General features: G+C 52.8%; 1 protein-coding gene across 1 annotated transcript in view; it reads left to right on the plus strand.

The window, feature by feature from the left end:
• The first annotated feature begins 5,493 nt into the window (after nt 1-5,493).
• The window catches only part of LIPE (lipase E, hormone sensitive type), a 328,286-nt gene continuing 311,180 nt past the window's right edge, over nt 5,494-22,599 (plus strand). The window contains exon 1 of the mRNA XM_082273587.1: nt 5,494-5,508. The gene's annotated coding sequence lies outside the window, so the exon portion shown is untranslated. The remainder of the gene's footprint in view (nt 5,509-22,599) is intronic.

Genomic DNA, 22,599 nt, shown 5'->3' on the forward strand with positions numbered 1-22,599 from the left:
GGTAATCAAATACCACCAAAAGAAAGCTCTATTTGTGGGGAGAAAAAGAGCATCAATTGTATTTGGGTACAGCGTCGCACGACCACGCAATGTTCCATTAAAATAACGCAGTGCGGAATCGCAAAAAATAAGTGGGTAAAACTTTCCAGGGCTGAAGTGGTTAACTGACAAATTGCGCGGTCGTGCGACGCTGTACCCAAATAAAATGTATTTCCTTTTTTCCCACAAACAGAGCTTTATTTTTGTGGTATTGATCACCTGTGCTGTTTTTAATTTTTGCGCTATCAACAAAAAAAGACTAACAATTTTCAAAAAAAAAAAAAAAACTATTTTTTTCTTTCTGCTATAATAAATAAATAAAAAAAATGTTAAAGAAATCTAATTTCTTCATCAGTTTAAACCAATATGCATTCTGCTACATGTGTTTGGTAAAAAAATTAACCTTTGGTTTGCGCAAAAGTTATAGTCTCCAGAAACTATGGGATAGATTCATTACATTTTTATTCATCTTTTATTTTTTTACTAGTAATGTCGGCGATCAGCGACTTATAATGAAACTGCGATATTGCGGCAGACAAAATCGGACACCTAATGCCTTGTACACACGTGCAGATTGCCGGCCGAAAATGTTCGGCCGCCGACCGATCGGCCGATTTTCGGCTTGTTAGTATGATGCTTCCGACAGCCGACAGCGCACTTTCGGCCAAAAAGAATCTGTCGTGCAAGCATTAAAATCTTTGTATGCCGACACCAGAACGGCCGATTGTTCGCCAGTCAATACAGAATTCGGCCGACAGACAGCAGATTTGCAACACTGGGCATGCTCAGAAAAGAAAAAACACAGGGAAAGTTAACCATTACATGACATCACTTCTGCAGTCGGCTGTTGTTGGCGGACAAAATTCGTGTGCAGTCTTTTGCACTTTTCAACAGACACGACAGCCCTGGACAAAAGACGGCCGATCGTTCGGAAGACGATCTGCACGTGTGTACGAGGCATTACTGACACTTTTTTGGGAACCAGTGACACCGATACATGAGTACTAAAAGTATGCACTGTCACTGTACTAGTGGCACTGGCAGGGAAGGAGTAACATCAGGGGCGATCAAAGAGTTAACTGTGTATCTGATGCAGAGGCATCAGTTTTTCTGCACGCGTTCTGCAAGGGCTAAAAAAACTTTTTTTTTTTTTTTCTGTGCAGGAACCTGCAACATGTATGCAGTTTTCTGCATGCAAAAAAAAAAAAACTGACAAGACATTACCATTGGTATGAACATGACACATAACTGATGTACTCTGATATAGAGGGCTGCATTGGGTGCGGGCTCCGGCAGGACCTGCGGGTCCCGCAGCAAATCTCGCGGGTGCGGGCGGTTTTCCCATTGCCGCGGGGAACTCTATGACGTAAGGAGTAGGACTCACTATACTTGTGCATGCTCTCCCCGCAGCTATGGTTCCTTCCTTCCCCAGCGCAGCCAATAACCAACGCTGATACAGTGCCAGACCGAACCATTACACACATGCTCTCCCCGCAGCTATGGTTCCTTCCTTCCCCAGCGCAGCCAATAACCAACGCTGATACAGTGTCAGACCGAACCATTACACACATGCTCTCCCCGCAGCTATGGTTCCTTCCTTCCCCAGCCCAGCCAATAACCAACGCTGATACAGTGCCAGACCGAACCATTACACACATGCCATCCCCGCAGCTATGGTTCCTTCCTTCCCCAGCGCAGCCAATAACCAACGCTGATACAGTGCCAGACCGAACCATCACACACATGGTCTCCCGGCAGCTATGGTTCCTTCCTTCCCCAGCGCAGCCAATAACCAACGCTGATACAGTGCCAGACCGAACCATCACACACATGCTCTCCCCGCAGCTATGGTTCCTTCCTTCCCCAGCGCAGCCAATAACCAACGCTGATACAGTGCCAGACCAAACCATTACACACATGCTCTCCCCCCACAGCTATGGTTCCTTCCTTCCCCAGCCAATAACCTCATACAACGCCTGATACAGTGCCAGACCGAACCATTACACAGGAAAAGAAGGGGGGCAAAGAAGAAAAGTCTTCTCTGACATCGCTCCGCCAGCTCTCGTTACTCTTCTTGGGGTATGGTACATGACTGTCAGTGTACCACACCGCGAGAAGAGTAACGAGAGCTGGCGGAGCGAGGTCTGGGAAGACTTTTCTTCTTTGCCCCCCTCTTTTTCCTGTGTAATGGTTCGGTCTGGCACTGTATCAGGCATTGTATGAGGGTATTGGCTGGGGAAGGAAGGAACCATAGCTGCGGGGAGAGCATGTGTGTAATGGTTCGGTCTGGCACTGTATCAGCGTTGGTTATTGGCTGCGCTGGGGAAGGAAGGAACCATAGCTGCGGGGAGAGCATGTGTGTAATGGTTCGGTCTGGCACTGTATCAGGCAATGTTGTGTGATGTGGTTATTGGCTGAGGAAGGAGGAGGAACCATAGCTGCAGGGAGAGCATGATGAGCCTCTAACTCTAAGACCTCTTTTCAGCATCATTATACGGCATTGAAAGATAAGGGCTTTGACTGCAGATAAGGGCCAGCACTGAGATAAAGTTTGCGGGAGTGGACACAAACATTACGGGTGCGGGCGGGATTGTAATGTTCCGGTACCTTTGGTACCCTAAATTACACTTTCCACAAGTGTATGCGCCCTACCATTTACTTTTGGAAAGGTGCGCATACACCTTTAAGACTGGAGCTGTCATCACTCAGCGCCGGACTAGATGGCTATTTAAGGCGTCGGTTCTCACTCACATGTGTTCGTTCAAACACCCTTATCTGGATGCTAACCTTGCTTGAAGCTTCCATGCTTGCAAGCTTACTTCGCTGACGGAACCTCGCTGCGCTGATCCCTGTATCCCGCTACTGGATCATCCGCCTCTCCTGAACAACCCTTCGGCTGTATCGCTAATAGTGCTAAGTACCCCGCAGGGGAATTCTCTATAAACTTATACTAAGCTTACACTATCTAGCTCTGCATAGTAGAGACTGTTTATCACATCTGCATAAACTAGATTGCTAGCTCTTGAGACTACTGCTACTTTTCTGCACTGGGTTGATCTCTTTTGTATGTCCACCTGCTATTCTATCATCTGCTATCATACAACATTGCTAAACCTTCCTGCATCCATCTGCTACTGTCTCACCTTCAAGTGTCTATCACCTACCACCTCCATTCAACCTATCCCTCAACCTTCATCATTGTGTTACCACATGCATAAAGTCACTCTAAGAACCAGCTTGCTAATTGTGTGTATTTACTGGCTGAAATAAGACCTTCCACACATGATGAGTCATTGAGGTTGGGAATGGTATCTCGGCATATCTCTTACATGACTGCTGACGTGGAACTATTTCTGCAGCTGAAAATCCACACCATATAAAAACGCAGGAGCGTTACAGGGATTGGACACAAACATTGCAGGTGCGGGTGGGATTGGACACAAGCATTGCGGGTGCGGGCGGGATTAGACACAAACATTGCGGGTGCGGGCGGGATTGGACACAAACATTGCGGGTGCGGGCGGGATTGGACACAAGCATTGCGGGTGCAGGCGGGATTAGACACAAACATTGCGGGTGCAGGCGGAATTGGACACAAGCATTGCGGGTGCAGGCGGGATTAGACACAAACATTGCGGGTGCAGGCGGGATTAGACACAAACATTGCGGGTGCAGGCGGGATTGGACACAAACATTGTGCGGGTGGGTGTGGAACACATAGGTTGCGGGTGCGGGCGGTCCTGGTCATACATTCAGCGGGTACGGGTTTAAGAAAACAGGCCCGCGCAGGGCTCTACTCTGATATAAACTGATGTCTTGTGAAATCTCCATGTTTTCCCCATCAGTTTTTATGCATGAATGGTGTAAACGAGCCCTAAAGGTGAAATACATAAAGGTCTACGAATTAATAAAATAATTGATGTGTGAATGTCTCCCACATTCAAGAAAATAAGAAAGATCTTTCTGTCTCAAAAAATTATAGAAAATAAAATTGGTATATATTCACTGCATGAAGGAGTTATCGTCAGTTAGACTACAGCTCTGAAAACTGAATAACTGGGGGAATACTGGCTGATAGTGAAGCGGTTCTTCAGAATAGGGCAACACTTAACATGTATAATCTGCTTATAAAATCATATTAATCATTAATTAATCAATAATCAATAACTTACTAGGTCGTGCAGATGTGCTCTGCACTGTTGAAGCCAAAAGGATAAGAAAAACGCCTGCAAATTTCATGTAAAATTCCATTGTCTGGAGCTTCACTGCAAGAGAGAGTTTGTTTATACCAACTACCAGCCGGTGTGATGTCATCAGTAGCCAACTGCCACAATCTATTTTACTACATTTACCTGAACATAAAAGATACTATTATTTTAACGTATTAACCTTAATATAAGGGGCATTTTTTACCACATTTTTTACTCCATTGACACCGATATAAGGGACATTATATTATTATTATCATTATTATAGGTGGTTAACCCATTAACATCAATTTAACGGATGTTATTTACACCATTATCACCAATATAAGGGACATTTTTTACCCCATTATCACCAATATAAGGGACATTATTTACACCTTTAAAGCCAATTTAAGGGACACTTTTTGCCCCACTACCACCAATTTAAGGGACATTATTTACCTCATTAATACAAACAGAAGGGATGTTATTTACCCAGTTAACAAAAGTAATGGACATTATTTAACCTGGTGAAACGCTTTAAGCGCACAGTCTATGCGCATTTCGGACAGTCATTGCGTTTGCCAAGCCGCTGTACGCGCGTCTCGTGACCTCAGGAGGCTGAAATACGTTTGTTTGTTAATGGCGGAGAAATTTGCCCACCAGATGGGGAATTTGTGTTCCAGACGGCAGCATTGGCAATCGATAAAACAATGAAAACCTGTAAAAAAAGCGGCACATCTGAAATTCGTTGCCATAATATATCTCCCCGAAAAGTCAACAAGGAAACAAACAGAATTTTTTAAATAAAAATTTCTCATTGATTGAAAGTTTGTAGAATGAATATATATATATATATATATATGTGCTAGGAGGGAGAGAAGTGACAGGTCAGTAATACAGGGAATATTGTAACATTTTCCTCATTTTCTTTTCTCTGGCCATCCAGGTACACAAACACTGCTGTGCTCTGTCTCTGCCACTAGGTGTCAGGCTGATACCACCTCCCTCTGTCTCTGCCATCCCGTAGTCACTCTCTGGTTGTCTCCCCCCCCCCCCCGCGGCTGGGCGGGGTCCAGTCAGGTGGGCTATCGGCGGGGCGTGTCCTGCTGTCAATGTAGATGACGGTCCAGCAACATGGCGCCGGGCGGGGAGGGGGAGGAAGGAGCCGGTGTCGTGTCGAAAAGTGCATCCGACGGACTGATGTCACTGCAGCTGACTGCTCAGATCAGCTGTGCTGGTGGCACTATCCGACAAGACACCGGTACCGAGCAATATGCAGGTCAGTCTTTGTGGCAAAAAAACGCTGTAAAAAATTGCGTGACTTAACAAACAATCATTAAGTTGGTTCAAGATTGACCAGCGTGTCCCCCATCAATGCACAGTGACCTGACCAGCGTGTCCCCCATCAATGCACAGTGACCTGACCAGCATGTCCCCCATCAATGCACAGTGACCTGACCAGCGTGTCCCCCATCAATGCACAGTGACCTGACCAGCATGTCCCCCATCAATGCACAGTGACCTGACCAGCATGTCCCCCATCAATGCACAGTGACCTGACCAGCATGTCCCCATCAATGCACAGTGACCTGACCAGCATGTCCCCCATCAATGCACAGTGACCTGACCAGCATGTCCCCATCAATGCACAGTGACCTGACCAGCATGTCCCCATTAATGCACAGTGACCTGACCAGCATGTCCCCATTAATGCACAGTGACCACCTGACCAGCATGTCCCCATCAATGCACAGTGACCTGACCAGCATGTCCCCATCAATGCACAGTGACCTGACCAGCATGTCCCCATTAATGCACAGTGACCACCTGACCAGCATGTCCCCATCAATGCACAGTGACCACCTGACCAGCATGTCCCCATTTAATGCACAGTGAGCTGACCAGCATGTCCCCATTAATGCACAGTGATCTGACCAGCATGTCCCCATCAATGACCCGTGACCACCTGACCAGCATGTCCCCATCAATGCACAGTGACCAGCATGTACCCATTCAATGCACAGTGACCTGACCAGCATGTCCCCATTAATGCACAGTGACCTGACCAGCATGTCCCCATTAATGCACAGTGACCACCTGACCAGCATGTCCCCCATCCATGCACAGTGACCTGACCAGCATGTCCCCATTAATGCACAGTGACCTGACCAGCATGTCCCCATTAATGCACAGTGACCACCTGACCAGCATGTCCCCATTAATGTGCAGTGACCACCTGACCAGCATGTCCCCATCAATGCATAGTGACCACCTGACCAGCATGTCCCCATCAATGCACAGTGACCTGACCAGCATGTCCCCATTAATGCACAGTGACCTGACCAGCATGTCCCCCATCAATGCACAGTGACCTGACCAGCATGTCCCCCATCAATGCACAGTGACCACCTTTCCAGCATGTCCCCATCAATGCACAGTGACCTGACCAGCGTGTCCCCCATCAATGCACAGTGACCTGACCAGCATGTCCCCCATCAATGCACAGTGACCTGACCAGCATGTCCCCCATCAATGCACAGTGACCTGACCAGCATGTCCCCCATCAATGCACAGTGACCACCTGTCCAGCATGTCCCCATCAATGCACAGTGACCTGACCAGCATGTCCCCATCAATGCATAGTGACCTGACCAGCATGTCCCCATTAATGCACAGTGACCACCTGACCAGCATGTCCCCATCAATGCACAGTGACCACCTGACCAGCATGTCCCCATCAATGCACAGTGACCACCTGACCAGCATGTCCCCATTTAATGCACAGTGAGCTGACCAGCATGTCCCCATTAATGCACAGTGATCTGACCAGCATGTCCCCATCAATGCACCGTGACCACCTGACCAGCATGTCCCCATCAATGCACAGTGACCAGCATGTACCCATTCAATGCACAGTGACCTGACCAGCATGTCCCCATTAATGCACAGTGACCTGACCAGCATGTCCCCATCAATGCACAGTGACCACCTGACCAGCATGTCCCCATCAATGCACAGTGACCTGACCAGCATGTCCCCATCAATGCACAGTGACCTGACCAGCATGTCCCCATCAATGCACAGTGACCTGACCAGCATGTCCCCATTAATGCACAGTGACCTGACCAGCATGTCCCCATTAATGCACAGTGACCACCTGACCAGCATGTCCCCCATCCATGCACAGTGACCTGACCATCATGTCCCCATTAATGCACAGTGACCTGACCAGCATGTCCCCATTAATGCACAGTGACCACCTGACCAGCATGTCCCCATTAATGTGCAGTGACCACCTGACCAGCATGTCCCCATCAATGCATAGTGACCACCTGACCAGCATGTCCCCATCAATGCACAGTGACCTGACCAGCATGTCCCCATTAATGCACAGTGACCTGACCAGCATGTCCTCATCAATGCACAGTGACCTGACCAGCATGTCCCATCAATGCACAGTGACCTGACCAGCATGTCCCCATTAATGCACAGTGACCTGACCAGCATGTCCCCATTAATGCACAGTGACCACCTGACCAGCATGTCCCCATTAATGTGCAGTGACCACCTGACCAGCATGTCCCCATCAATGCATAGTGACCACCTGACCAGCATGTCCCCATCAATGCACAGTGACCTGACCAGCATGTCCCCATTAATGCACAGTGACCTGACCAGCATGTCCTCATCAATGCACAGTGATCTGACCAGCATGTCCCCATCAATGCACCGTGACCACCTGACCAGCATGTCCCCATCAATGCACAGTGACCAGCATGTACCCATTCAATGCACAGTGACCTGACCAGCATGTCCCCATTAATGCACAGTGACCTGACCAGCATGTCCCCATCAATGCACAGTGACCACCTGACCAGCATGTCCCCATCAATGCACAGTGACCTGACCAGCATGTCCCCATCAATGCACAGTGACCTGACCAGCATGTCCCCATCAATGCACAGTGACCTGACCAGCATGTCCCCATTAATGCACAGTGACCTGACCAGCATGTCCCCATTAATGCACAGTGACCACCTGACCAGCATGTCCCCCATCCATGCACAGTGACCTGACCATCATGTCCCCATTAATGCACAGTGACCTGACCAGCATGTCCCCATTAATGCACAGTGACCACCTGACCAGCATGTCCCCATTAATGTGCAGTGACCACCTGACCAGCATGTCCCCATCAATGCATAGTGACCACCTGACCAGCATGTCCCCATCAATGCACAGTGACCTGACCAGCATGTCCCCATTAATGCACAGTGACCTGACCAGCATGTCCTCATCAATGCACAGTGACCTGACCAGCATGTCCCATCAATGCACAGTGACCTGACCAGCATGTCCCCATTAATGCACAGTGACCTGACCAGCATGTCCCCATTAATGCACAGTGACCACCTGACCAGCATGTCCCCATTAATGTGCAGTGACCACCTGACCAGCATGTCCCCATCAATGCATAGTGACCACCTGACCAGCATGTCCCCATCAATGCACAGTGACCTGACCAGCATGTCCCCATTAATGCACAGTGACCTGACCAGCATGTCCTCATCAATGCACAGTGACCTGACCAGCATGTCCCATCAATGCACAGTGACCTGACCAGCATGTCCTCATCAATGCACAGTGACCTGACCAGCATGTCCCATCAATGCACAGTGACCTGACCAGCATGTCCCCCATCAATGCACAGTGACCTGATCAGCATGTCCCCATTAATGCACAGTGACCACCTGTCCAGCATGTCCCCATTAATGCACAGTGACCACCTGACCAGCATGTCCCCATCAATGCATAGTGACCACCTGACCAGCATGTCCCCATCAATGCACAGTGACCTGACCAGCATGTCCCCATTAATGCACAGTGACCTGACCAGCATGTCCCCATTAATGCACAGTGACCACCTGACCACAGTCATGTCACACATGTCACAGTCATGTCACAGGTCAGGTCATGTCACAGGTCAGGTCACAGGTCATGTCACAGGTCAAGTCACAGGTCGTGTCACAGGTCATGTCATAGGTCAGGTCACAGGTCAGGTCACAGGTCAAGTCACAGGTCATGTTACAGTCATGTCAGGTCAGGTCACAGGTCATGTCACAGTCATGTCACAGGTCAGGTCACAGGTCATGTTACAGTCATGTCACAGGTCATGTCACAGGTCAAGTCACAGGTCATGTCACAGGTCATGTCACAGGTTATGTCACAGGTCATGTCAGGTCAGGTCACAGGTCATGTCACAGGTCAGGTCACAGGTCATGTCACAGTCATGTCACGTCACAGGTCAGGTCATGTCACAGGTCATGTCACAGGTCAGGTCATAGGTCATGTTACAGTCAGGTCAGGTCACACGTCATGTCACAGTCATGTCAGGTCATGTCACAGGTCATGTCACAGGTCATGTCACAGGTCATGTCAGGTCACAGGTCATGTCACAGGTCATGTCACAGGTCATGTTACAGTCAGGTCAGGTCACAGGTCATGTAACAGTCATGTCACAGGTCATGTCACAGGTCATGTCACAGTCACGTCAGGTCAGGTCACAGGTCATGTCACAGGTCATGTCACAGTCATGTCAGGTCAGGTCACAGGTCATGTAACAGGTCATGTCACAGGTCATGTCACAGGTCATGTTACAGGTCATGTCAGGTCACAGGTCATGTCACAGTCATGTCACAGGTCATGTCACAGTCATGTCAGGTCAGGTCACAGGTCATGTAACAGTCATGTCACAGGTCATGTCACAGGTCATGTTACAGTCATGTCACAGGTCATGTTACAGTCATGTCACAGGTCATGTTACAGTCATGTCACAGGTCATGTTACAGTCATGTCAGGTCACAGGTCATGTCACAGTCATGTCACAGGTCATGTCACAGTCACCTCAGGTCAGGTCACAGGTCATGTCACAGGTCATGTCACAGGTCATGTTACAGTCATGTCAGGTCACAGGTCATCTTACAGTCATGTTACAGTCATGTGACAGGTCATGTTACAGTCATGTCAGGTCAGGTCACAGGTCATGTAACAGTCATGTCACAGGTCATTTTACAGTCATGTCACAGTCATGTCACAGGTCATGTTACAGTCAGGTCAGGTCAGGTCACAGGTCATGTCACAGGTCATGTCACAGGTCATGTCACAGGTCATGTCACAGGTCATGTTACAGTCATGTCAGTCATGTCACAGGTCATGTTACAGTCCAGAGGCGTAACTAGAACCTTTACTCTCGTTGTGGGGCCCTTTATTACGGTCCCGCAGCGGGACCCTTTCACAAGTTATGCAGTGGGTCCCCTTCCTGCCATCTTGGGGCCTCCCCACGGTGGTGGAATGCCAGGGCCCTGTCGCAAGTGTGACCTTTGCAATCCTGGAAGTTCACCCACTGGTGTCAGTAGTTTTTATTTTTTGGTATTTTAATTGTATTATTTTTTATCATTTTATTTTATTTTTTTTACAATGTCACTGACTATGACTCCGTCCATTCAGAAAAGGAAGGAGCTGGTAAATTACATATTTACCGACCCCTTCCTGGTTCTCTATTGTGACATCCCCTGCAGCAGCCGGTTAGATAGGAAGAGTGTTGGGGGGGCAGCATACAGAGGAATCAATCTCCTCCATTTTCCTCCTGCAGCTACAGAAGTAAAAAGGAGGACAGTGATTTCTCTACATCTACCTCCTATTCAGGTGTAAAGGGGAGCCACATGGGCCCCCTTGAGCATGGGGCCCGGTTGCGATTGCAACCCCTGTAGTTACGCCCCTGTTACAGTCATGTCACAGGTCATGTCACAGGTCATGTTACAGTCATGTCACAGGTCATGTCACAGGTCAGGTCATAGGTCATGTCACAGGTCATGTCACTTACCTGCTCTTAGGCTGGCTCACCTGACCGGACAGACTGCTGTGCTGTGGGCTGCTGAAGACGGGAGACACGTCGCTCCTGGGTCAAGAGGGACAGCTCCCCCACATGGTGCTCGCCGACACTGGACACCCCGACTTCTCCGGCACTGCGGGCAGCTCTTTTGCTGATCGGATCTTCTCCCCTCCTCGCGACTCCTCGATCGGATCTTGTAGAGCGGCGGCGGCGGCGGCTTCTCCCCTCCTCGCGACTCCTCTTCTGCGGCGGCGGGAAGCTGACCGGGCGGTGACGGTGAGTGACTGATGCACGCAACGGCACCGCCCCCAACGAGGTCAGCATGGATGTCCTGAATCATGATTGGTCCAGGCTGGAGTCTGGACCAATCATGATCCAAGACATCACAAAAGGGGGGTGGTGTAGCGCCGTGCTCTGCGCTACAGTTACGCCCCAGAAGGCCGCCAATCGGCGCCTCTGCGGGTGGAAAACCCCACCCCCCCCATAGGCACCAATGGAGCGGGCTCCAAAAGGGGGGTGGGTGTAGCGCAGTACTCTGCGCTACAGTTACGCCCCAGAAGGCCGCCTCTTTGCGCCTCTGCGGGTGGAAAACCCCACCCCCCATAGGCATCAAAAAAAAATATTTTTTTCGGGGGGGGGGGGGGGGGGGCGGCGCGGCGCCCCTGCGCCCCCTATCAGCCGGCCGCCACTGGTGTCAGGTTGTATATTGCGATGGGGGAGGTTTGTGTCTCCTGTGTGAGGAACTGTATGTTGCCATGGGTGACAGGGGGAGGTCTGTGTCCCCTGTGTGAGGAGCTGTACGTTGCCATGGGTGACAGGAAGGGGTGGTCTGTATCTCCTGTGTGAGGAAATGTACGTTGCTATGGGTGACAGGGGGAGGGGGTGGTCTTTGTCCCCTGTGTGAGGAGCTCTACATTGCCATGGGTGACAGGCTGGTCTTTGTCCCCTGTGTGAGGAGCTGTACGTTGCCATGGGTGACAGGGGGAGGTGGTGGTGGTCTGTCTCCCCTGTGTGAGGAGCTGTACGTTGCTATGGGTGACAGGGGGAGGTGGTGGTCTGTGTCCCCTGTGTGAGGAGCTGTACGTTGCTATGGGTGACAGGGGGAGGTGGTGGTCTGTGTCTCCTGTGTGAGGAAATGTACGTTGCCATGGGTGACTGGGGGGTGGTCTGTGTCCCCTGTGTGAGGAGCTGTACGTTGCCATGGGTGACAGGAAGGGGTGGTCTGTATCTCCTGTGTGAGGAAATGTACGTTGCTATGGGTGACAGGGGGAGGGGGTGGTCTTTGTCCCCTGTGTGAGGAGCTGTACATTGCCATGGGTGACAGGCTGGTCTTTGTCCCCTGTGTGAGGAGCTGTACGTTGCCATGGGTGACAGGGGGAGGTGGTGGTGGTCTGTCTCCCCTGTGTGAGGAGCTGTACGTTGCTATGGGTGACAGGGGGAGGTGGTGGTCTGTGTCCCCTGTGTGAGGAGCTGCACGTTGCTATGGGTGACAGGGGGAGGTGGTGGTCTGTGTCTCCTGTGTGAGGAAATGTATGTTGCCATGGGTGACAGGGGGGAGGTCTGTGTCTCCTGTGTGAGGAAATGTACGTTGCTATGGGTGACAGGGGGAGCTCTGTGTCTCCTGTGTGAGGAAATGTACGTTGCCATGGGTGACAGGGGGAGGTCTGTGTCCCCTGTGTGAGGAAATGTACGTTGCCATGGGTGACAAGGGGAGGTGGTGGTCTGTGTCCCCTGTGCGAGGAGCTGTACGTTGCCATGGGTGACAGGGGGGAGGTCTGTGTCCCCTGTGTGAGGAGCTGTACGTTGCCATGGGTGACAGGGGGGAAGTCTGTGTCCCCTGTGTGAGGAGCTGTACGTTGCCATGGGTGACGGGGGGGGTGGTCTGTGTCTCCTGTGTGAGGAAATGTACGTTGCCATGGGTGACGGGGAGGGTGGTCTGTGTCTCCTTTGTGAGGAAATATACGTTGCCATGGGTGACAGGGGGGGGGGTCTGTGTCACCTGTGTGAGGAACTGTACGTTGCCATGGGTGACAGGGAGTGGTCTGTGCCTCCTGTGTGAGGAAATGTACATTGCCATGGGTGAGAGGGGGAGCTCTGTGTCTCCTGTGTGAGGAAATGTATGTTGCCATGGGTGACAGGGGGAGGTCTGTGTCTCCTGTGTGAGGAAATATACGTTACCATGGGTGACAGGGGGAGGTCTGTGTCTCCTGTGTGAGGAAATGTATGTTGCCATGGGTGACAGGGGGAGGTCTGTGTCCCCTGTGTGAGGAAATGTACGTTGCCATGGGTGACAGGGGGAGGTCTGTGTCTCCTGTGTGAGGAAATGTACGTTGCCATGGGTGACAGGGGGAGGTCTGTGTCTCCTGTGTGAGGAAATATACATTGCCATGGGTGACAGGGGGAGGGGTCGATGTCTCCTGTGTGAGGAAATGTACATTGCCATGGGTGACAGGGGGAGTCTGTGTCCCCTGTGTGAGGAGCTGTACGTTGCCATGGGTGACAGGGGGAGGGGTCTGTGACCCCTGTGTGAGGAAATGTACATTGCCATGGGTGACGGGGGGTGGTCTGTGTCTCCTGTGTGAGTAAATGTACGTTGCCATGGGTGACGGGGGGTGGTCTGTGTCCCCTGTGTGAGGAGCTGTACGTTGCCATGGGTGACAGGGGGAGGGGTCTGTGTCTCCTGTGTGAGGAAATGTACGTTGCCATGGGTGACAGGGGGAGGTCTGTGTCCCCTGTGTGAGGAAATGTACATTGCCATGGGTGACAGGGGGAGGTCTGTGTCTCCTGTGTGAGGAAATGTACGTTGCCATGGGTGACAGGGGGAGGCGGTGGTGTTTGTCCCCTGTGTGAGGAGCTGTATGTTGCCATGGGTGACAGGGGGAGGTCTGTGTCTCCTGTGTGAGGAAATGTACGTTGCCATGGGTGACAGGGGGAGGTCTGTGTCTCCTGTGTGAGGAAATGTACGTTGCCATGGGTGACAGGGGGAGGTCTGTGTCCCCTGTGTGAGGAAATGTACATTGCCATGTGTGACAGGGGGAGCTCTGTGTCTCCTGTGTGAGGAAATATACGTTACCATGGGTGACAGGGGGAGGTCTGTGTCTCCTGTGTGAGGAAATGTACGTTGCCATGGGTGACAGGGGGAGGTCTGTGTCTCCTGTGTGAGGAAATGTACGTTGCCATGGGTGACAGGGGGAGGTCTGTGTCTCCTGTGTGAGGAAATATACGTTGCCATGGGTGACAGGGGGAGGGGTCGATGTCTCCTGTGTGAGGAAATGTACATTGCCATGGGTGACAGGGGGAGTCTGTGTCCCCTGTGTGAGGAGCTGTACGTTGCCATGGGTGACAGGGGGAGGGGTCTGTGACCCCTGTGTGAGGAAATGTACATTGCCATGGGTGACGGGGGGTGGTCTGTGTCTCCTGTGTGAGGAAATGTACGTTGCCATGGGTGACGGGGGGTGGTCTGTGTCCCCTGTGTGAGGAGCTGTACATTGCCATGGGTGACAGGAGGGGGTGGTCTGTATCTCCTGTGTGAGGAAATGTACGTTGCTATGGGTGACAGGGGGAGGCGGTGGTCTTTGTCCCCTGTGTGAGGAGCTGTACGTTGCCATGGGTGACAGGGGGAGGGGTCTGTGTCTCCTGTGTGAGGAAATGTACGTTGCCATGGGTGACAGGGGGAGGTCTGTGTCCCCTGTGTGAGGAAATGTACATTGCCATGGGTGACAGGGGGAGGTCTGTGTCTCCTGTGTGAGGAAATGTACGTTGCCATGGGTGACAGGGGGAGGCGGTGGTCTTTGTCCCCTGTGTGAGGAGCTGTACGTTGCCATGGGTGACAGGGGGAGGGGTCTGTGTCTCCTGTGTGAGGAAATGTACGTTGCCATGGGTGACAGGGGGAGGTCTGTGTCTCCTGTGTGAGGAAATGTACGTTGCCATGGGTGACAGGGGGTGGTCTGTGTCTCCTGTGTGAGGAAATATACGTTGCCATGGGTGACAGGGGGGGGTGGTCTGTGTCTCCTGCGTGAGAAAATGTACGTTACCATAGGTGACAGGGGGTGGTCTGTGTCCCCTGTGTGAGGAGCTGTACGTTGCCATGGGTGACAGGGGGGAGGTCTTTGTCCCCTGTGTGAGGAGCTGTACATTGCCATGGGTGACAGGGGGGGGTCTGTGTCTCCTGTGTGAGGAAATGTACGTTGCCATGGGTGACAGGGGGAGGTCTGTGTCTCCTGTGTGAGGAAATGTACGTTGCCATGGGTGACAGGGGGAGGTCTGTGTCTCCTGTGTGAGGAAATGTACGTTGCCATGGGTGACAGGGGGAGGTCTGTGTCTCCTGTGTGAGGAAATGTACGTTGCCATGGGTGACAAAAGGGTGGTCTGTGTCTCCTGTGTGAGGAAATGTATGTTGCCATGGGTGACAGGGGGAGGTCTGTGTCTCCTGTGTGAGGAAATATATACGTTGCCATGGGTGACAGGGGGTGGTCTGTGTCTCCTGCGTGAGGAAATGTACGTTGCCATGGGTGACAGGGGGGGGGTGGTCTGTGTCTCCTGTGTGAGGAAATGTACGTTGCCATGGGTGACAGGGGGAGGTCTGTGTCTCCTGTGTGAGGAAATATACATTGCCATGGGTGACAGGGGAAAGGGTCGAGGTCTCCTGTGTGAGGAAATGTACATTGCCATGGGTGACAGGGGGGGTGGTCTGTGTCTCCTGTGTGAGGAGCTGTACGTTGCCATGGGTGACAGGGGGGGTGGTCTGTGTCTCCTGTGTGAGGAGCTGTACGTTGCCATGGGTGACAGGGGGAGGTCTGTGTCTCCTGTGTGAGGAAATGTACGTTGCCATGGGTGACAGGGGGAGGTCTGTGTCTCCTGTGTGAGGAAATGTATGTTGCCATGGGTGACAGGGGGAGGTCTGTGTCTCCTGTGTGAGGAAATATACGTTGCCATGGGTGACGGGGGGAGGTCTGTGTCTCCTGTGTGAGGAAATGTACGTTGCCATGGGTGATAGGGGGTGGTCTGTGTCTCCTGTGTGAGGAAATGTACGTTGCCATGGGTGACAGGGGGAGGTCTGTGTCCAATGTGTGAGGAAATGTACATTGCCATGGGTGACAGGGGGAGGTCTGTGTCTCCTGTGTGAGGAAATGTACGTTGCCATGGGTGACAGGGGGAGGCGGTGGTCTTTGTCCCCTGTGTGAGGAGCTGTACGTTGCCATGGGTGACAGGGGGAGCGGTCTGTGTCTCCTGTGTGAGGAAATGTATGTTGCCATGGGTGACAGGGGGGGGTCTGTGTCTCCTGTGTGAGGAAATATACGTTACCATGGGTGACAGGGGGAGGTCTGTGTCTCCTGTGTGAGGAAATATACGTTGCCATGGGTGACGGGGGGAGGTCTGTGTCTCCTGTGTGAGGAAATGTACGTTGCCATGGGTGATAGGGGGTGGTCTGTGTCTCCTGTGTGAGGAAATGTACGTTGCCATGGGTGACAGGGGGAGGTCTGTGTCCAATGTGTGAGGAAATGTACATTGCCATGGGTGACAGGGGGAGGTCTGTGTCTCCTGTGTGAGGAAATGTACGTTGCCATGGGTGACAGGGGGAGGCGGTGGTCTTTGTCCCCTGTGTGAGGAGCTGTACGTTGCCATGGGTGACAGGGGGAGCGGTCTGTGTCTCCTGTGTGAGGAAATGTATGTTGCCATGGGTGACAGGGGGAGGTCTGTGTCTCCTGTGTGAGGAAATATACGTTACCATGGGTGACAGGGGGAGGTCTGTGTCTCCTGTGTGAGGAAATGTACGTTGCCATGGGTGACAGGGGGAGGTCTGTGTCTCCTGTGTGAGGAAATGTACGTTGCCATGGGTGACAGGGGGAGGTCTGTGTCTCCTGTGTGAGGAAATATACGTTGCCATGGGTGACAGGGGGAGGGGTCGATGTCTCCAGTGTGAGGAAATGTACATTGCCATGGGTGACAGGGGGAGTCTGTGTCCCCTGTGTGAGGAGCTGTACGTTGCCATGGGTGACAGGGGGAGGGGTCTGTGACCCCTGTGTGAGGAAATGTACGTTGCCATGGGTGACGGGGGGTGGTCTGTGTCCCCTGTGTGAGGAGCTGTACATTGCCATGGGTGACAGGAGGGGGTGGTCTGTATCTCCTGTGTGAGGAAATGTACGTTGCTATGGGTGACAGGGGGAGGCGGTGGTCTTTGTCCCCTGTGTGAGGAGCTGTACGTTGCCATGGGTGACAGGGGGAGGGGTCTGTGTCTCCTGTGTGAGGAAATGTACATTGCCATGGGTGACAGGGGGAGGTCTGTGTCTCCTGTGTGAGGAAATGTACGTTGCCACGGGTGACAGGGGGAGGTCTGTGTCCCCTGTGTGAGGAAATGTACATTGCCATGGGTGACAGGGGGAGGTCTGTGTCTCCTGTGTGAGGAAATGTACGTTGCCATGGGTGACTGGGGGGTGGTCTTTGTCCCCTGTGTGAGGAGCTGTACGTTGCCATGGGTGACAGGAAGGGGTGGTCTGTATCTCCTGTGTGAGGAAATGTACGTTGCTATGGGTGACAGGGGGAGGGGGTGGTCTTTGTCCCCTGTGTGAGGAGCTGTACATTGCCATGGGTGACAGGCTGGTCTTTGTCCCCTGTGTGAGGAGCTGTACGTTGCCATGGGTGACAGGGGGAGGTGGTGGTGGTCTGTCTCCCCTGTGTGAGGAGCTGTACGTTGCTATGGGTGACAGGGGGAGGTGGTGGTCTGTGTCCCCTGTGTGAGGAGCTGTACGTTGCTATGGGTGACAGGGGGAGGTGGTGGTCTGTGTCTCCTGTGTGAGGAAATGTACGTTGCCATGGGTGACTGGGGGGTGGTCTGTGTCCCCTGTGTGAGGAGCTGTACGTTGCCATGGGTGACAGGAAGGGGTGGTCTGTATCTCCTGTGTGAGGAAATGTACGTTGCTATGGGTGACAGGGGGAGGGGGTGGTCTTTGTCCCCTGTGTGAGGAGCTGTAAATTGCCATGGGTGACAGGGGGAGGTGGTGGTGGTCTGTCTCCCCTGTGTGAGGAGCTGTACGTTGCTATGGGTGACAGGGGGAGGTGGTGGTCTGTGTCCCCTGTGTGAGGAGCTGTACGTTGCTATGGGTGACAGGGGGAGGTGGTGGTCTGTGTCTCCTGTGTGAGGAAATGTACGTTGCCATGGGTGACAGGGGGGAGGTCTGTGTCTCCTGTGTGAGGAAATGTACGTTGCCATTGGTGACAGGGGGAGGTCTGTGTCCCCTGTGTGAGGAAATGTACGTTGCTATGGGTGACAGGGGGAGGTGGTGGTCTGTGTCTCCTGTGTGAGGAAATGTACGTTGCCATGTGTGACAGGGGGGAGGTCTGTGTCTCCTGTGTGAGGAAATGTACGTTGCTATGGGTGACAGGGGGAGCTCTGTGTACGAAATGTGGAAATGTACGTTGCTATGGGTGACAGGGGGAGGCGGTGGTCTTTGTCCCCTGTGTGAGGAGCTGTACGTTGCCATGGGTGACAGGGGGAGGGGTCTGTGTCACCTGTGTGAGGAACTGTACGTTGCCATGGGTGACAGGGAGTGGTCTGTGCCTCCTGTGTGAGGAAATGTACGTTGCCATGGGTGAGAGGGGGAGCTCTGTGTCTCCTTTGTGAGGAAATGTATGTTGCCATGGGTGACAGGGGGAGGTCTGTGTCCCCTGTGTGAGGAAATGTACGTTGCCATGGGTGACAGGGGGAGGTCTGTGTCTCCTGTGTGAGGAAATGTACATTGCCATGGGTGACAGGGGGAGGTCTGTGTCCCCTGTGTGAGGAGCTGTACGTTGCCATGGGTGACAGGGGGAGGTCTGTGTCTCCTGTGTGAGGAAATATTCGTTGCCATGGGTGACAGGGGGAGGGGTCGATGTCTCCTGTGTGATGAAATGTACATTGCCATGGGTGACAGGGGGAGTCTGTGTACCCTGAGTGAGGAGCTGTACGTTGCCATGGGTGACAGGGGGAGGGGTCTGTGACACCTGTGTGAGGAAATGTACATTGCCATGGGTGACGGGGGGTGGCCTGTGTCTCCTGTGTGAGGAAATGTACGTTGCCATGGGTGACAGGGGGAGGTCTGTGTCTCCTGTGTGAGGAAATGTACGTTGCCATAGCTGACAGGGGGTGGTCTGTGTCTCCTGTGTGAGGAAATGTACGTTGCCATGGGTGACAAGGGGTGGTCTGTGTCTCCTGTGTGAGGAAATGTACGTTGCCATGGGTGACAGGGGGAGGTCTGTGTCTCCTGTGTGAGGAAATATACGTTGCCATGGGTGACAAGGGGTGGTCTGTGTCTCCTGTGTGAGGAAATGTACGTTGCCATGGGTGACAGGGGGGGGGGTGGTCTGTGTCTCCTGTGTGAGGAAATATATGTTGCCATGGGTGACAGGGGGAGGGGTCTGTGTCCCCTGTGTGAGGAGCTGTACGTTGCCATGGGTGACAGGGAGTGGTCTGTGCCTCCTGTGTGAGGAAATGTACATTGCCATGGGTGAGAGGGGGAGGTCTGTGTCTCCTGTGTGAGGAAATATACCTTGCCATGGGTGACGGGGGGAGGTCTGTGTCTCCTGTGTGAGGAAATGTATGTTGCCATGGGTGATAGGGGGTGGTCTGTGTTTCCTGTGTGAGGAAATGTACGTTGCCATGGGTGACAGGGGGAGGTCTGTGTCCCCTGTGTGAGGAAATGTACATTGCCATGGGTGACAGGGGGAGGTCTGTGTCTCCTGTGTGAGGAAATGTACGTTGCCATGGGTGACAGGGGGAGGCGGTGGTCTTTGTCCCCTGTGTGAGGAGCTGTACGTTGCCATGGGTGACAGGGGGAGGGGTCTGTGTCTCCTGTGTGAGGAAATGTATGTTGCCATGGGTGACAGGGGGAGGTCTGTGTCTCCTGTGTGAGGAAATATACGTTACCATGGGTGACAGGGGGAGGTCTGTGTCTCCTGTGTGAGGAAATGTATGTTGCCATGGGTGACAGGGGGAGGTCTGTGTCCCCTGTGTGAGGAAATGTACGTTGCCATGGGTGACAGGGGGAGGTCTGTGTCTCCTGTGTGAGGAAATATACGTTGCCATGGGTGACAGGGGGAGCTCTGTGTCCCCTGTGTGAGGAAATGTACGTTGCCATGGGTGACAGGGGGAGGTCTGTGTCTCCTGTGTGAGGAAATGTACATTGCCATGGGTGACAGGGGAAGGTCTGTGTCTCCTGTGTGAGGAAATGTACGTTGCCATGGGTGACAGGGGGAGGTCTGTGTCTCCTGTGTGAGGAAATATACGTTGCCATGGGTGACAGGGGGAGGGGTCGATGTCTCCTGTGTGAGGAAATGTACATTGCCATGGGTGACAGGGGGGGGGGGTGGTCTGTGTCTCCTTTGTGAGGAAATATATGTTGCCATGGGTGACAGGGGGGGTGGTCTGTGTCTCCTGTGTGAGGAGCTGTACGTTGCCATGGGTGACAGGGGGAGGTCTGTGTCTCCTGTGTGAGGAAATGTACGTTGCCATGGGTGACAGGGGGAGGTCTGTGTCTCCTGTGTGAGGAAATGTATGTTGCCATGGGTGACAGGGGGAGGTCTGTGTCTCCTGTGTGAGGAAATATACGTTGCCATGGGTGACGGGGGGAGGTCTGTGTCTCCTGTGTGAGGAAATGTACGTTGCCATGGGTGATAGGGGGTGGTCTGTGTCTCCTGTGTGAGGAAATGTACGTTGCCATGGGTGACAGGGGGAGGTCTGTGTCCCCTGTGTGAGGAAATGTACATTGCCATGGGTGACAGGGGGAGGTCTGTGTCTCCTGTGTGAGGAAATGTACGTTGCTATGGGTGACAGGGGGAGGCGGTGGTCTTTGTCCCCTGTGTGAGGAGCTGTACGTTGCCATGGGTGACAGGGGGAGGGGTCTGTGTCTCCTGTGTGAGGAAATGTACATTGCCATGGGTGACAGGGGGAGGTCTGTGTCTCCTGTGTGAGGAAATGTACGTTGCCATGGGTGACAGGGGGGGGTGGTCTGTGTCTCCTGTGTGAGGAAATATATGTTGCCATGGGTGACAGGGGGAGGTCTGTGTCTCCTGTGTGAGAAAATGTACGTTACCATGGGTGACAGGGGGTGGTCTGTGTCCCCTGTGTGAGGAGCTGTACGTTGCCATGGGTGACAGGGGGGAGGTCTTTGTCCCCTGTGTGAGGAGCTGTACATTGCCATGGGTGACAGGGGGAGGTCTGTGTCTCCTGTGTGAGGAAATGTACGTTGCCATGGCTGACAGGGGGTGGTCTGTGTCTCCTGTGTGAGGAAATGTACGTTGCCATGGGTGACAGGGGGAGGTCTGTGTCTCCTGTGTGAGGAAATGTACGTTGCCATGGGTGACAAGGGGTGGTCTGTGTCTCCTGTGTGAGGAAATGTACGTTGCCATGGGTGACAGGGGGAGGTCTGTGTCTCCTGTGTGAGGAAATATACGTTGCCATGGGTGACAGGGGGTGGTCTGTGTCTCCTGTGTGAGGAAATGTACGTTGCCATGGGTGACAGGGGGGGGGGTGGTCTGTGTCTCCTGTGTGAGGAAATATATGTTGCCATGGGTGACAGGGGGAGGGGTCTGTGTCCCCTGTGTGAGGAGCTGTACGTTGCCATGGGTGACAGGGAGTGGTCTGTGCCTCCTGTGTGAGGAAATGTACATTGCCATGGGTGAGAGGGGGAGGTCTGTGTCTCCCGTGTGAGGAAATATATGTTGCCATGGGTGACAGGGGGAGGTCTGTGTCTCCTGTGTGAGGAAATGTATGTTGCCATGGGTGACAGGGGGAGGTCTGTGTCCCCTGTGTGAGGAAATGTACGTTGCCATGGGTGACAGGGGGAGGTCTGTGTCTCCTGTGTGAGGAAATGTACATTGCCATGGGTGACAGGGGGAGGTCTGTGTCTCCTGTGTGAGGAAATGTACGTTGCCATGGGTGACAGGGGGAGGTCTGTGTCTCCTGTGTGAGGAAATATACGTTGCCATGGGTGACAGGGGGAGGGGTCGATGTCTCCTGTGTGAGGAAATGTACGTTGCCATGGGTGACAGGGGGAGGTCTGTGTCTCCTGTGTGAGGAAATGTACATTGCCATGGGTGACAGGGGGAGGTCTGTGTCTCCTGTGTGAGGAAATATACGTTGCCATGGGTGACAGGGGGAGGTCCTTGTCTCCTGTGTGAGGAAATGTACGTTGCCATGGGTGACAGGGGGAGGTCTGTGTCTCCTGTGTGAGGAAATGTACATTGCCATGGGTGACAGGGGGAGGTCTGTGTCTCCTGTGTGAGGAAATGTACGTTGCTATGGGTGACAGGGGGGGGGTGGTCTGTGTCTCCTGTGTGAGGAAATGTATGTTGCCATGGGTGACAGGGGGAGGTCTGTGTCTCCTGTGTGAGGAAATATACGTTGCCATGGGTGACGGGGGGAGGTCTGTGTCTCCTGTGTGAGGAAATGTACATTGCCATGGGTGACAGGGGGGGGGGGGGGTGGTCTGTTTCTCCTGTGTG

The sequence above is a fragment of the Pelophylax lessonae genome (genome assembly GCF_965119305.1).
Source record: "Pelophylax lessonae genome assembly, chromosome: 12".
NCBI lineage: Eukaryota > Metazoa > Chordata > Amphibia > Anura > Ranidae > Pelophylax > Pelophylax lessonae.